Source organism: Cyprinus carpio, unplaced genomic scaffold (genome assembly GCF_018340385.1).
Source record: "Cyprinus carpio isolate SPL01 unplaced genomic scaffold, ASM1834038v1 S000006465, whole genome shotgun sequence".
Classification (NCBI taxonomy): Eukaryota; Metazoa; Chordata; class Actinopteri; order Cypriniformes; family Cyprinidae; genus Cyprinus; species Cyprinus carpio.
The window spans coordinates 682,265-697,220 of record NW_024879144.1 but is presented as its reverse complement, the minus strand read 5'-3'; positions in this window follow the sequence as shown (position 1 = coordinate 697,220).

The window sequence follows — 14,956 nt, the reverse complement described above, 5'->3', positions numbered from 1 at the left end:
GAAAAACTGGAGGATCCAAACTGCTCACTGGAGAAACTCAAGTATGTCAAGCAGGAAGAGTTTTTAGATTTTATTGTTTAAACTTTTCAGTTTCTCTTTGTATATCAATATGATTCTAATGGTTTCTAGGGGATGCAACAATATAAAGGATTTAAAAATCTTAACTAAACTGTCCAGAAAAAACAAAACAGTACTTTAACTCCCTGGCCACAAAAACAGGAGCAAACAAGAAAAATAATTCCATATGTCTATGAAACAAAAAGCATGTTGAATAGCACTAACTGAAAAAATAATGCATTGCATGCTGCGTGCATGGTTTAGCAGAATGCAAGCAGCTCGCTTCCTTTATTTTCACTAAAATCTGACATCTCAGATAATCGCGATCTCATAAAGCTCTGTTATAGCACAATGAATATATGCACAATGAATTATTCCCAATATCTACACTTCATGTGTTAAAATGAGAGGATTCGTGAGGACGCAATTTCAGCATTGCGGTGAGTATATTCTAACTTAATCACCTCTGACTGGGCCTTTGCATTCCAGAAATCAAACTACGGCTAGCTTGCGTCAATCATTTTAATCAAGAGTTAGACGCCCATCAAGAGTTTTCCACGCCGCACCCTGTTGCGTTGGGTCCCGCGGGAGTGCAGGACTCTACTACAGAGTTGACAGTCCTACAACAATATCTACCACGATTAGTTTTAACCATATGCACCCGCTTTATATCAACATAAAAAAGGAGTTCTAAACCACCTATGTGTATTGTTGCTGCAAATTTAAACCAGAGAAAGCATTTACATGCTATCACACCTAAGGGACCATCTGACAATTCTGTATTTTAACCAAAATGACTTTTAACATTTAAAATAACACACTGTCAAATAGTCAAATAGTAAAGCTTGTATTGTTCATAGTGATTTACTACAGTAGAGTTTTGCCAATATCTCCTTTCATATGTCTACAGTACAAAATTATTTATATATAAAAGACCCTGGAAAGGTTTTTTTTTTTTTCATTTCCACAGGTTGTAGTGTGTTGCTTCTAGTTACAAGAGTGACTTACTTCATGTGAAATTTTGCCCAAGATTCCCTTACTGTATGTACCATTACAATTAATTAAAACAAAAAGATCTGTAAGACCCCAGAAGGGATTCTTCATGTTCCAAAGGTTGTAGTATAAAATATTGATGTACTTTAGGTACAGTAAGGGAGGTATGGTTACATTTCACTTGAAGGGTGTGCAAAAGACTGACACGTAACCTAAATGCATTATGGGGAGTGCCTAATGTTAACATGAAACATACACCATAATTACTGATATTATTATACAGTTCTGGAGGCCCTTCATAATGTAGAGCTCAACTGTCTGTTCTGCCTGTAATTAGCACTGGCCCTATATGCAGTGTTTCATTAACAGCTGAATTTTACTGAATTCTGCTAAGGTGTAATTCAGTGCAGACCTGTATCAGGATACATATCATAATAATAATTATAATTAATAAATTCCTTACATTTATATAGTGCTTTTTGGGGCACTCAAAGCGCTTTACATAGAAGGGTAATCTCCTCAACCACCACCCAGTGTGCAGCAGCCATATTGCGCCAGAACGCCCACCACACACAAGCTTATTGGTTGCAGAGGAGACAGAGTGATGAAGCAGGTCAGTGTATGGGGATTGTTAGGAGGCCATGATGGTCAAAGGCCCAATGGGAGAATTTTGCCAGGATGCCGGCGTTATATCCCTACTCCTTTTTTCGAAAGACATCCGGGTTTTTTTTAATGACCACAGAGAGTCAGGACCTCGGTTTAAAACGTCTAATCCGAAAGACGTATTCATATTGGGATTATGTACCCTCGTAACTGCACAGCAACACCTCATCAACCACCTTGTGTACCTTGGCCACCACATAACAACAGCTTACAAACCACCCAAATTTCTCCTAGCGAAACTGCATAGCTTTTTTAACAGCATTTTGTTTACTGACTGAATGCCTCTCTGTGTGTTTTCTAGTGTGGATCATGGAGGAGAATCCAGGATTACAGCAGGACTACAGAAATGTACGTCTACAAATACACACACACACACACACACACACACACACACAGCTGTAGTGATTGTTTGTTGTGCTATAAATGTCGTCTGTTTGGATCGCAGTGAGAGAAAACAGACCACTGAACACAAGACCACAGCAAACACTCAACTCATTCTGTCTGAGGAGAAAACAGAAAAGTTTCATTCCTTCCTGATCATCCAGAGAGATTTGATATGTATTATCAGGTGTTGTGTAGAGAGTGTGTGTGGTCAAATGATATATTAAATCAAACCAGATTGCTCATGACGTTATAAAAGTGAAGCCACCACACCGCTGTATTGGTATCTCCCCACTATTCCCATAAACATTCCATTGAATTAATAGGAAATTGTCAGAATTTAACGAAAAAACACACTAAACAAGTCAGCGTTTTAAAATCTGAAGTATCCCTGTTACATTCTTACAATGCAAAGAATCTAGGCATGTGAACGATTTAATTTTTTAATGTTGGGGAATTTCCCCCGGTTATTATAAAGCTATGTCATCATATACATTACAGTAGCGAACATTAGATGACATGATAAACATCAGACGGACAAGATCCTCAACATATATATATAACAAATGACAAAGTGCTCATTGAAATCTGAATAAGAGTATGCTTTGTAACATATACCTTTATTCGCCTTGTACAGTTATTCATTGTTTATGTAATCTTGTTAAAGTATTTTAATTCATGCAAAGGGTTAACTGCAAATGTTTCAACAATAACTTTCGTTAACAGCATTCTTTTTGAAGCAGGTAATGATGCATAAATGGTGGTTAAATTAATTATTAATTTAACATATATACATACATTTTACATGGAAACGGTAATGTCAGTAAAATGCCATATTTGCATGATCTCAGAGGTCTAAAATATATATTGCTCAACAGACCACTAAAAATATACACATCACAACTTATTCAGAGAAATAATTGACTACATACAGTACGGACTAAAAGACATGAAGTTTTATTTCCAAGATGATGGCATGGTACAACTGTAAAACCCGATAAGTTCAGAAAACTAAAAAATTTTGTGGGACACTGATTACCCTCAACAAAAATTAATTTAATTATAATAACAATTAAGTCAAACTAAAAAGTTTTGAATTTGTTTTTGCTTATGGTTTAAGTGCAGTGTACGTAAAATTGTTTATCATTACGCAATATATTTCTCTTTGATTAACTCAAAAAATACACTTATGCATAAAGAACACAAGCACAACTGTGGCTATACAATTGAGGATTTTTTTATTGAGCTTTTTTTTAAACCGTGTGAACTGTGTATTTCTGAATGTCAAACACTGGAAGATCATCTCATCAAAACTGCAGTGCTTGTAGTGGTTTTCCTTGTCCATGATAACAACATCAGCAGGAGAGGTGTTTTGTGTCCAGTGATGTCTGGCTCGCCCAATTCCTCCTGGAATAAGCACAGAGGGTATAACTTTAACTTCAGAGATTAAAAGTAGACATTTATATGTACTGCCAATAAAGTGGGGGGAACTATAACGTCAAAACCCGGAAGAGTAATTCGCCGGTTCCTAGATTTTCCTATGGGGTTTTTCAATTAAAATAAAGCCTGTGCTAAACAGAACTTGACGATACTTTTACGTTTTGTTGTACAACGTAAATTATACACATCCATACCCAAAATACAAATTTTGAAGCAGTTATGTTCATTTTTTAAAACGTATGTTTTTAATAAGAAGTTAAAATAGAAGGTTTAGGCTGTGAGTGTGTGCCGTTTACACTGTAGAAAAAAAAAATTTAGAAGTAACGTCAAGTTATGTTTACCACAGGCTTTATTTTTATTACAGAAAATTGAAAATCCCCATTAAAATAATAATAATAATAATAATAATAATAATAATAATAATAAAAATAAGAAATCTCAAAGGATCCCACAGAGAATTACACTTCCTGGTTCTGACGTCATAGTTCCCCCACTCTATTTCAGACCTATTAATGCACTTAATACTTACATTTCATGTCATGAAGAACAGTTCTCCTCACACGCGTACATTGGGAGAGCATGAAGGGCTCCTTTGATGTTGACATCATGTAAATAAAAAATAAAAAAAACGTGTTAAACAATCAGGCCAACTTTATTTTTTTTAAAATGAAGACAATGATGGAGGGTAGTTATTGTTTGTGAATTTGCACTCACCTGGAGATCAACATTTAGGATGTCATGCAACATCTGTGAAATCCTGCTGGTGTGTGCCACTTTCTCTGATATAGTTGAAACTCAGCAAAAACCTAGAAAACCACAAACACGCACAAGTAAGTGTATAACCAACAATGATGTAGAAAAGAGAAAGCCAATCTGTGTCCTGTTATGTGTAAACACATCACACAACTTGCTCTTTAACTCAATAGAAGTTACCTTTAGTGTTGAGGCTCACTTGTATTCAACATCTAGCTCAGCCTGCAATTAAAGAAAGTTTGTATAGGTTTACTACAAGTTTATAGACTGGTTTTGTAAATTATATATATTCCAAAATTCATGTCTGTGTATTAGCTTAAAAAAAAAAAAAAACCCAATTTAGGATAAATACTCTTAACTGCTAGTTGTTTCAAACAGACCAAATAAAAATCACATTTTACCAGGCTTTCCCCCCAAAAAAGCATTGTAGGCTCAGATTATCGTAGAAACTTTAACCACAAATGGTCTCAACAATCGACTTAGTTAGCTCACAAAACTTTTGAGAACCGCAGCCCTAAACATCGCAGTTAGCAGCAGCATCATTCAAAACGTATGTTAGGACTGTGTTTACTGAAAAATGCCCTTCTTTGACGTTTACATTATACTATAAGCAGTGATGCTAAAATAGCATTCAAAGGTACTAGGGAAACGCCACGCTTTACAGCTCTGTGTAAAAACATTATTTCCCAAAAATGAAAACATTCCTTTATCATGATATTCTTACAACACTCAAAAAACAAATAAGAAAATTTTCACAGTTATTTTGAAAGTTGTTCCATTAAGGCTACGTCCACACGAAGCTGGAGCTTATCCCAATCCGATCCTTTTTTTTTCTCGTCTCAAGAAATATCCGCGTCCACACGAAACCATAAAACGATGTAGTATACATGCCAGACCCAACATGTGGCGCTGTAATTCTGCCACAGAGATACACTAAAAATGGAGAAGAAGGACATGGACTAATGCGCATAAAACCTTGCGTTGCACACAACAAACATGGAACAATACATTTATTAATCTGTGTTAATGTTAGTTAATAAAAAGACAATCATTCAGTGTTTGTTCATGGTTTTTGTTGCTGTTACGTGACGTAGAGGTGTCTGACTAGGGGGGAGACGTGGGCTGATGATGTCATCGTTTCAGAAAATATACAGATTCGCTGTCCAGACGAAAACGCAAAGACGGTGTTTTCAGATTTATCCACTCTGGGACCCGGTTTTCAAAAAATAGCGGTTTCACCTTACGAAAACGCCGGATCCGTGTGGACGAAACGCCTATCCGATAAAAAATTTGTGCGTATTCACAGAAACGCGTCTCCGTGTGGACGGGGCCTAAGTTTGCTCCAGTCACTTGCGAGTCTCTGCCATGTTGAATGGATTCTTCACAGAACATCAGTTAGAGCAAAGACGTGATGTCACTTAACGTCACTCAGTAAACTTAAAAATAATAATTCAAGTAGAAGAGTTTACTCAAAACTGTTTGAGCTACACAAAAAATAAAACTAAATTCCTCATTCATAAAATTTGATTGTTATAAGTTCATCAACGATTTAACAGACTTTAATTGCAGTATTATTATTCTTTGTTAGTTAGTAGTATTGTTCGGGTTTACAGTGTAAGTTAAGATTTTCATTTCAGTACAACAGAAAAATATTGTAACAGACTCTTGTAGTTGTATTATTCATTGTATATTCAAATAAATTTTGGATATTATACTTTTCATGTTTAATAATTCCTGAATAATTACAGTAGGTAGACAACGAAAATGGGTAATACCGCCGCGGCGTTAACTGCAAGTCAGTCGCATGTTAAAATCATTCGCGAAACTAGCCGCCAGGTGGCGCAAAGGGACGGATTGCGAACTGAATGTACTTTGAAAATTAGATAAAAGGAGGAAGTAAAACAACAATAACCATTATGATATAAACATTGTACCATCCTTTAAAAAACCATTAAAAAAATGTACAGTGAGTTAATTTCAAAATGTAGGATAGTCTGTAGGCTACAGTCTACTACTCATCAAAAATTAAAAAGGAAGACCTTTACACAAAGGATCTTTATGCTTGCTATTGTTATTTAACAGTCATTAAATATAAGGCCTATATAAACGGATAAAAAGCTAAATGTTTTCATTTCGGTTCATTCTTGGTTTTAAAAAAACTCCTTCAGATTCGATTTGCAGATCGAAATGAGAACGGTCCAGCATTTAGCAATAATTATTATTAATTCTGTTATTATTCGTGATTTTTCACAAACTGCAAACACTTTGCATTTTTTGATGATGCCTTTACTGTGTGACCAAAATATTGAGTAGTTTCTGTTTAAGCTGTTTGATCGCGCTGGTGTCTCGTCGCCACATTCATTGGAAACAGTAGCCGTTCACCGTGCCCGTTCGGCGTGAGCAGCGGTCCACTTTGGCATATTTTTGCTAATTATGATTTTTTTTTTTTCGTCAATACTGAAAAACGCGTGAACTACAAAGCCTATTTTTTACCTAATGATAATAGTTAAGCTTGAAATAGGCCAACATCCCGAATATGGAAAACGTTTGGATTTCTCCCGAATGAGAGCCAACCTTACCTTATGGTTCGCTTTAGGTATTATTATTCATTTATTTTTTTTGTTTGTTTATAGCTAAGCTTATATTATTATATACTGCAATTTTATTTATCCATTAGAATTATATATTTTTAATTCTTGTTCTGTTCTGATAAATTTTGTTAAATTTAAAGGATTTGTTGTAAAGTGAAGAGAACTAAAATATCCTGTTTGGCACATTATAACATTATTAGGCCAGCCGTTATTATTTCTGAATGTAATAAAATGCAACTTATACATGACATATTTTTTTCCTCTCACAAACTTAATTTATTTTTTAGCCTGTTTTAAAAAATAAATAAATAAATAATAAAAAAAGAAAAAAACATGCAGCAAACGAAAATAGGCGATTAATCGGTTAAAATTTGTTACTGCAGGTTAACAGTAATTATTGTATACTTAGGAACAGAGTCTGGGTCTAATCTAGGCTATCCAGGGTTTTTTAATTTTTTTTTTATTTTCATTGCATCTGAAAATGACTTTGTGCACCACATTCACTTCGCACGCTCAACCTGCCTCGCGCGTTGCTCAGCTGTGGACGATTTCAAAATGTTTGATATAAAGGTTGCTGGTCACATTTTATACAGGAATTGTTCATTTAAAAAAAAAAAAAATCGAATTATATTGTTAGTTCTAATTATATTGTTAACACAAGTTCATTTAGGCTATTTAACATGCATTGTGACATTTTACCCTTTTTAACTTAGAAACTCCTTGAGATTTTAAAGTCAGTTTATAGTATTGAAGTTAAAAAAAAAAGGTTTTAATTGCTTAAATTATTTCTATGAATTAATAATATGTATCAGTTTTAATTGCTTAAATTATTTCTATGAATTAATAATATGTTATCAGGTTTTAATTGTTTAAATTATTTCTATGAATTAATAATATGTTATCAAGTTTATTCTTGTAGAAAATAAGTGTTTATTCTTTAAGAAAATAAGGGAAAAAATAAGGGACGATTCAAATATTATTTATATTTGTTTTGCTTCACCTATTTATGTAGGCTACAATTATTCTAAAAAAAAAAAAATAATAATGTCATTAAAAGTGCCATCGGGCCTGAGTAAATTTGACCATTATAGAATTGTGACTTTAAAGGTTAGTGATTTAGGAGGTGAAAATATTGTGAAATTACTAATTGGCATGGGATTGGGTTTCACAGCATAACCAACTGAAGGTCTATGAAATGTTAGCCAATAAAGCATTTTTTTTTAAACAATGGCACTTAAAGTTTTGAACTAAAATATTATTTTAACCATATTGCCTGTGAATAAACAAAAAACACACTTTTCAGTGAAAGAACACTGAGAGTTTGCTTCTGGTGTTTGGATTTGTACTTCAATATAATGAGCTCCAAGTTTAGGAATAGCCAACACGTTTTTTTTTTTTTATTTCTCTCTCTCTGTCTCTCTCTCGCTCGCTCCATTTAACTCTCTATTTTAACAGCATTAACTTACAATGAAATACATCTTCCTTCAGGTAGACTGAATGTTTTTCCTGCCTTGCTAAACGTTTGGGCTCATGATCAGTAAGTTGTATTCGCTCAAATTGATTTAATTAAATCAAAACTTGCGGACTTTGAAGCTGGGTGCAGTTAGCGCGGCGAGTCCCCGCGCGCTGTGAAGCGGAGCAGCTGATGGAGGATTCCGCTTGGTCTTTAAAGCCTTCCGCAACCGCTGCAGGTTCACAAATAACAATGGTTTTTCGTAAAATAATGATTAATTATCAATTGATAATTTGTTTGTTATTATTATGGTCTTGTGAAAACAATAATATTGACTGCGGGAAAATAATGAATAAAAAGAGTAGAGCTGCTGTGACTGCTGGCATGTTTTAGCCCAGTAACATGAACACACACACCGTTCCTCACAGCCCCCAAAAAACAGACCCGAGTTCAGTTCAGCTGGAGGGGGCTGGGGGGTAGTTCTGTTATAGCTTGTAGGGGTCGAGAAAAAAGGTGTGAATCTCTTGGTCTTTCATGTGGACAGTGTCTTATGCGGGTATCAAACTTGCAGAACAGGTTTAGATAGGACTCGTCATTTTGGTTTTAGGGCAACTTTGAAGAAAGGTTTTGATCCATTTCAAATGTTGACTACTAGCGCAATATAGTTTATTGGTTATTATGACTTAATTTCAGAGGTAGTTGCCTTAACTCAAAAAAATAAATAAAAATAAAATAAAATAAAATAAATTCGCAAACTGTTGCGTTAATTTTATTTTGTTTCGTCTAAGCAATATGTTTTGCGTTGGACTATGAACATATAAATTCTCACAGAATGTAGCCTTTTCATAACCAATATATTGAAACATCTCTTTTTGTTTTTTCTAAATCCCAAACAGAGTCCAGACATCAGTATGATCCGTCTATGATGTTTTTATAAGTTTTTGGAGACATTATTATTATTATTATTATTATTGTAGGTCTATTTACAATGCAGAAATGAGAAACCAGAAGCAACAATATCACCAGGCTGGCCATTCCCAAAACATAAAATATCAATTTTATTTCAATTTTCGTTTTTGTGTTTCAGAGGAAAAATCATTGTTAAAGCATCTCTCCATTACAGACCGTTCTGAAAAGAAGAATTTTTATGTAATCGTGTATAAAATGCTTTTAAAAACTTTAACAGAGATGTCTAGAGGGGTTTTAATAGGTCTGCCTCCCACGTAAGATTTTTCTAGTTACTAGTCGTTCATTTGTCATTATTCAACTAATCAGGAGGTTTATATGAAATTTACATCTATAATCCATAATGAGCCTTAATATATTCTGCGCTCAAGCACATGCATTAATTTTGCCACAAAGCACAGGCAGAAGTAGCCCAGTAATTGTGAAAAAGGAGACATTTTAATTATTTATTAATAAACAAATGTTTTCTTGTCGGCTGCAAGATGAAATTCACAGTGAGAAATACAACCTTCACAGATTACATAATGCTTTCGTTTTTAATTGATTCGTTTAAAAGACATTTAATGTTTTCTTTTGGTATGTTTGTTGTGTTTGTGAGTTTTATGTCATTCATTATCAGGAAAAATTCAAGTGATCTAGAGGGCGCCTCCCTGTCCTGCATGCGCATTAATAACTTGAATATGAATATATAATTCACATTTTGCATATGCATTACAACGTATTTTTTTTTACATGCAATTATCCAAAATGAAAACCAAACAAGATTTGTAAAGAAGATAAAACAAATAATAATAAATGCTACGCGTGCACGTCAGCATCACTCGCGCCGCGCAAATCTTGCATGCGACATTTTACCACACCTGCATTTAAATGCGGCTGCGGAAATTTTCTTTTTTTTTACTTAAATTATATGAAAGCAAGTAAAGAAGGCTCTCTTTAAAATCACTGAAGTTGTCAATTAATGAAGCTCTTGTTTTTTTTTTGTTTTTTTTTTACATCATTTGCACTTTGGTGATTATAATGAGAGAACTTGAGTTTAATCGTGAGGACGTTTTATTAATCAGTCCATTCTTTAGAATTTCAATGATTTAGCTAAATCTTGCAGGTTTAATTTAGTTCGTTTCTTGTTTTAATTAGGCCTAAATAATGGGAACGAAATTATACAGTGCCTCACGTTTTACTAAAATAAAGAAAATAATTTATAAAACACGCAACAATTTCTTAATCAGTGTACAGACAAATATATTTTCCCAATAAGTTGTCTGTCAAAATAAAGGAAAGTTATTAATTAACAAAAATGCATGTTGTTTTATTAAAGGAATTTTAAAATATAAATTAAAATATAGGCCTAATATATGAGAATATTGACATTTTGCATAATAATCTATGTAGCCTAGCTCACTAAAATAGGCTACCACTTTTAATGCTCCGATGCAAAGTAAACCACAATTTTTTTGAATAATATAACACATAATTCATATTATATAAATAATACTGCACACCTATTAAATCTAAAATATGGTGTAATACTGTGTAGCTTAGAGAAAATATAAGCACAGGCTCAGGCACAGGCTTGACAGTTATCCTGCTTGAATTCGTTCTAAGAAACGCACATAACTTCATAATTACCAAACTTTCATCTGTGAATATTAAATATTTTAACTACAGTGTTTTTCTTTCATTTTCCCTAACTGCAGCCGTCAAATGTAACACATCAGCGAGGCAAAACTGACTTATATTTGGTGTTTTTCGCTTTGATTGCGCTTGTTTGATAACTTTTGATTAAAGCGCCACTCAGAGGTCAAAAGCTGCAAATGCACTTTACAGACGCTAAGCTGCGGCGGCGGTACGAGCGCGGTAGAAGCAACGTTTTGGATGGCCACCTCCTGTACGTACATAAAGAAATAGGCTATATGTTGTGTTGGATCAGTCACCCGTGTCGTCAGTGTGCAGCAGACACACTAACCTTAGTGATTGAAATATATCGCTTATCCAGCCAAAAAAGACTATAAACATTACAAATAAGATCTGAAGTAAAAATGAATTTACATACACAAAATAAAAACTAATCCTGTGTGACTGCTTCACTTCAAATCAGTTGATTTTAGGTCAGTGGTTTAGCTGTGACTCAATGGTGCTTTTCTGCCGGTAGGGAATAGTAAGATGGTGGCTCGAACACTAGACAGCGCCCGGTGGCTTCACTGTCTGTCGGCAGTTTAGAACGCAATGATGCGATCCAATCATTATACATTGATCAGTGGTGTGAAACTGTTACTGGGAAATCGAGTGGAGTGGGATATGTGTTAATATCAGTCTCATATAAGAGCATCAGCAGGAAGGGAGAGGGTTATGAGTGTGTGTTTGGATCTAAGGATCAGTCATGGAGTTTGTTCTGCTCTCTCTCCAGTTACTCATTCTGGCACAATAACATAGTGACTGATCTCCCTGTAAAGTCCATCAGCAGTAGAATTGGAGTGTATGTGGATCACAGTGCAGGAACTCTGTCCTTCTTCAGCGTCTCTGACACAATGAGCCTCATCCACACAGTCCAGACCACATTCACTATAGTGACTGATCGTTTGAACTCGTCACCAAACACCAATGACTTGTACATGCACTATATGGACAAAAGTATTGGGATACCCCCTTCTTTAGAACAGAAAAGGGTACTTCGAAAACTGTGGCAACAAAGATGGAAACAATCATATATTTAAAAAATGTATTTCCATCTCTGTTCCAACAGTTTTGGAAGAGTCTAAAATGACTGTACCCATATGTGCAAGTCATTGGTGTTTGGTGATGAGTTTTTGGCTCAAGGTCTGCATTTAATGTCACACCAAAGAGGTTCAACTGGGACCTTGCTTTCTGCAGACCAGTAAAGTTCTTCCACACTGACTCAATCATTTATTTTTTAACCTTGCCTTATACACAGAGGCACTGTCATGTTAGAATAGACAAAAGGTCCTGTCCAAACTGTTGCATTAAAATTAGAATTACTTAGAATTAGATTACTAAAGTAGTCAAAACCTATTCATTATTAGGGGGTGTCCCAATACTTTTGGCAGTATAGTGTATATTTTTATTTGGTTTTGTCAGTATAGTTTTTGCAGTATAGTGTATATTCTCAGAGTAACAAAGTTAGATCACTAATCTAATAGCTAGCAGGGTGCTAGCACCTATACGTCGCGTCTTACTTTAGCTAGCAGGCAGAGTGAGCACTCGCATCCCATACACCGCAAGACCATGAATGTCTCTGTGAGCAGAATTATTAACAAAACCAGCCAGCAGGAGCCAGTATTGTCTTTTACTCTTTTAATTCTGAACTCAGCATTCAAACTTACACTAGCAAGGCCATAACACAAGTCACTCCTCTGCACATCTCTCTCTATGACGGTGAGTCACCCCTTTTATGTAACAGGGGCAGTAAATGAACCCAATCAACTCAAATTAACTTGAACATAAACACACCATAACATCACTAACACAAAAAACTCAACCATATTGCCTTAAATAACCCATAAATGAACGCTAAACAAATACCCATAATACACACCTTTTGTATTTTCAAAATACACAAAATTCATGTGAAATAGGCCATTTTTCTGATGAATAATGAAACCAAAAAGTTAAGATTTTTTGTGGTGTACCATTCATAAGTGTCTTCACAAATGCACAAAATCACTACAGTAAACTGGTGCTGACGACCAATGATTAACCTAATTCTTTTGTCATTAAATAAACATACATTTGCATATATGGGTGAAAACAATCATCTGATTTTGTTAAATGTGAATTTTTTTCATTAAAGGGGTCATATGATGTTGCTAAAAATAATAATTTTGTGTATTTGGTGTAATGAAATGTTTATGTGGTTTTAACATTCAAAAACACATTATTTTCCACATACTGTACATTATTGTTTCTTCTCTATGCCCCGCCTTTCTGAAATGTGTCGATTTTTACAAAGCTCATCTTTCTGAAAAGCGAGGTGTGCTCTGATTGGCCAGCTGTCCAGTGCATTGTGATTGGCCGAATACCTCAAGCGTGTGAGAGAAATGCTACAGCCCTCACCATACTGTGATGCTGTGTCCCGGCTGGAGCGACAGAGACAAAAACATTAAACGAGGCATTTGTTGCATCCAGGGGGACATAATTACAAATTATAATGACTTATACTGCCTTTTTTACCAACCCGTTGCATTTGCTGCTGCATAATAGGGCTGTCACGAATATTAGATTTTTCATATCACGGTTATTAGGGGTGCACCAATACCCCTTTTTCCTGTACTCGCCCGATACAGATACTTTTATTTTTTGTTCTTTGCCGATCGGGACCTATACCAATATTTTTATTGCATTTGTACATAAAGCAATGAAATGTACAAATGCAAAAAAAAAAAAAAAAAAAACACAGAACACCAAAAGAGTATGGTATAATGTTAGCTGGTTAACTTCAGCTTTATTAAAACAGAAATAGTCAAAACTAAATTTATTCAGACACACTTCAACATTTCTCACATTATCACAGATTATTCTCTATAGTTTAGAAGATGGGTAATAAAATATGACAAGAATTCAGAGTTAAACTGTGTCATAACAAATTCAGCTTGATAATGTTAGCTAACTTTGGTAGAAAGGAATGGATTACAATCAACCAAAAATGATTCATACAGCTGTAAGTATGACAGTATTTACACAACAATCAATACTTATTTGGGCAACCCTTAGCCTCAATGACAGCCTGTAGTCTCCTGGGCATGCTGTCATCCAGGTTCACGCAAACCTTCAATTGAAATGAACTTAAATGTTTTTTTTTCCCAGACTCGGTCTGAATAAATTTTTGGTTCCCAAATTTGTATCAGTTTTACTGGTAGTCCACTGTATGAAGAATTTTTGGATATAATTTGTCACAGTTTACTTTATTTTGATATTCTCACTTACATACATGAACTATAGTGTCCTGTACCCACAAGTAAAAACATATAAGTGATTTTTTGTGTCCTGTACCCACAAGTAAAAACATACTTTTTCATAATATAGAACAATGCAAAAGCAATGCCCATTAAAATGTATTTTACAAGGTTTTGTTACTTTCTTTGTTATTCATTTATTTATTTATATTTTGCTTTTTGGTTCATCTTTAATTTTTTAATTTAATAGCATTAGAGCGCTTTGTTGTAATAATGCAGGGAACCACGTTATAAATCTCTCCTAACTGTGATATTTTCACAAATAGAAGTCACATCTCTCTCTCTCTCTCCTGCTCTCTCTCTCTCTTTCTCCCTCCCTACTGTTAAGTTACTTGTGCATTGTTTTACTTACTTGTTTTTGACATATCTGACTGAACTACAAACTTTCCAGTGATGAAAGGTATACTTTCACTCGACACGAAGCTTGCGCATCTCCGCCGCCGCGTGCTCAATCCACTCAGCATGCTTTATCAGCTCGCGCACGTCAGCCACAAAGGCGTCAATACTGAATGTTTAACATTATATTCATTGCATAATATATACTTCGTAGACATCCTTAATTCTAATACCTCCATTCTGCTTTCTGTTGTTCGGTTGTTGGTTGGTGTTTCTTTGTCTGAATATGGCACTTATCACATGCTGTGCGCGTATTGGTATCGGGGCATTTTTAAACGAGTACGAGTACAAAG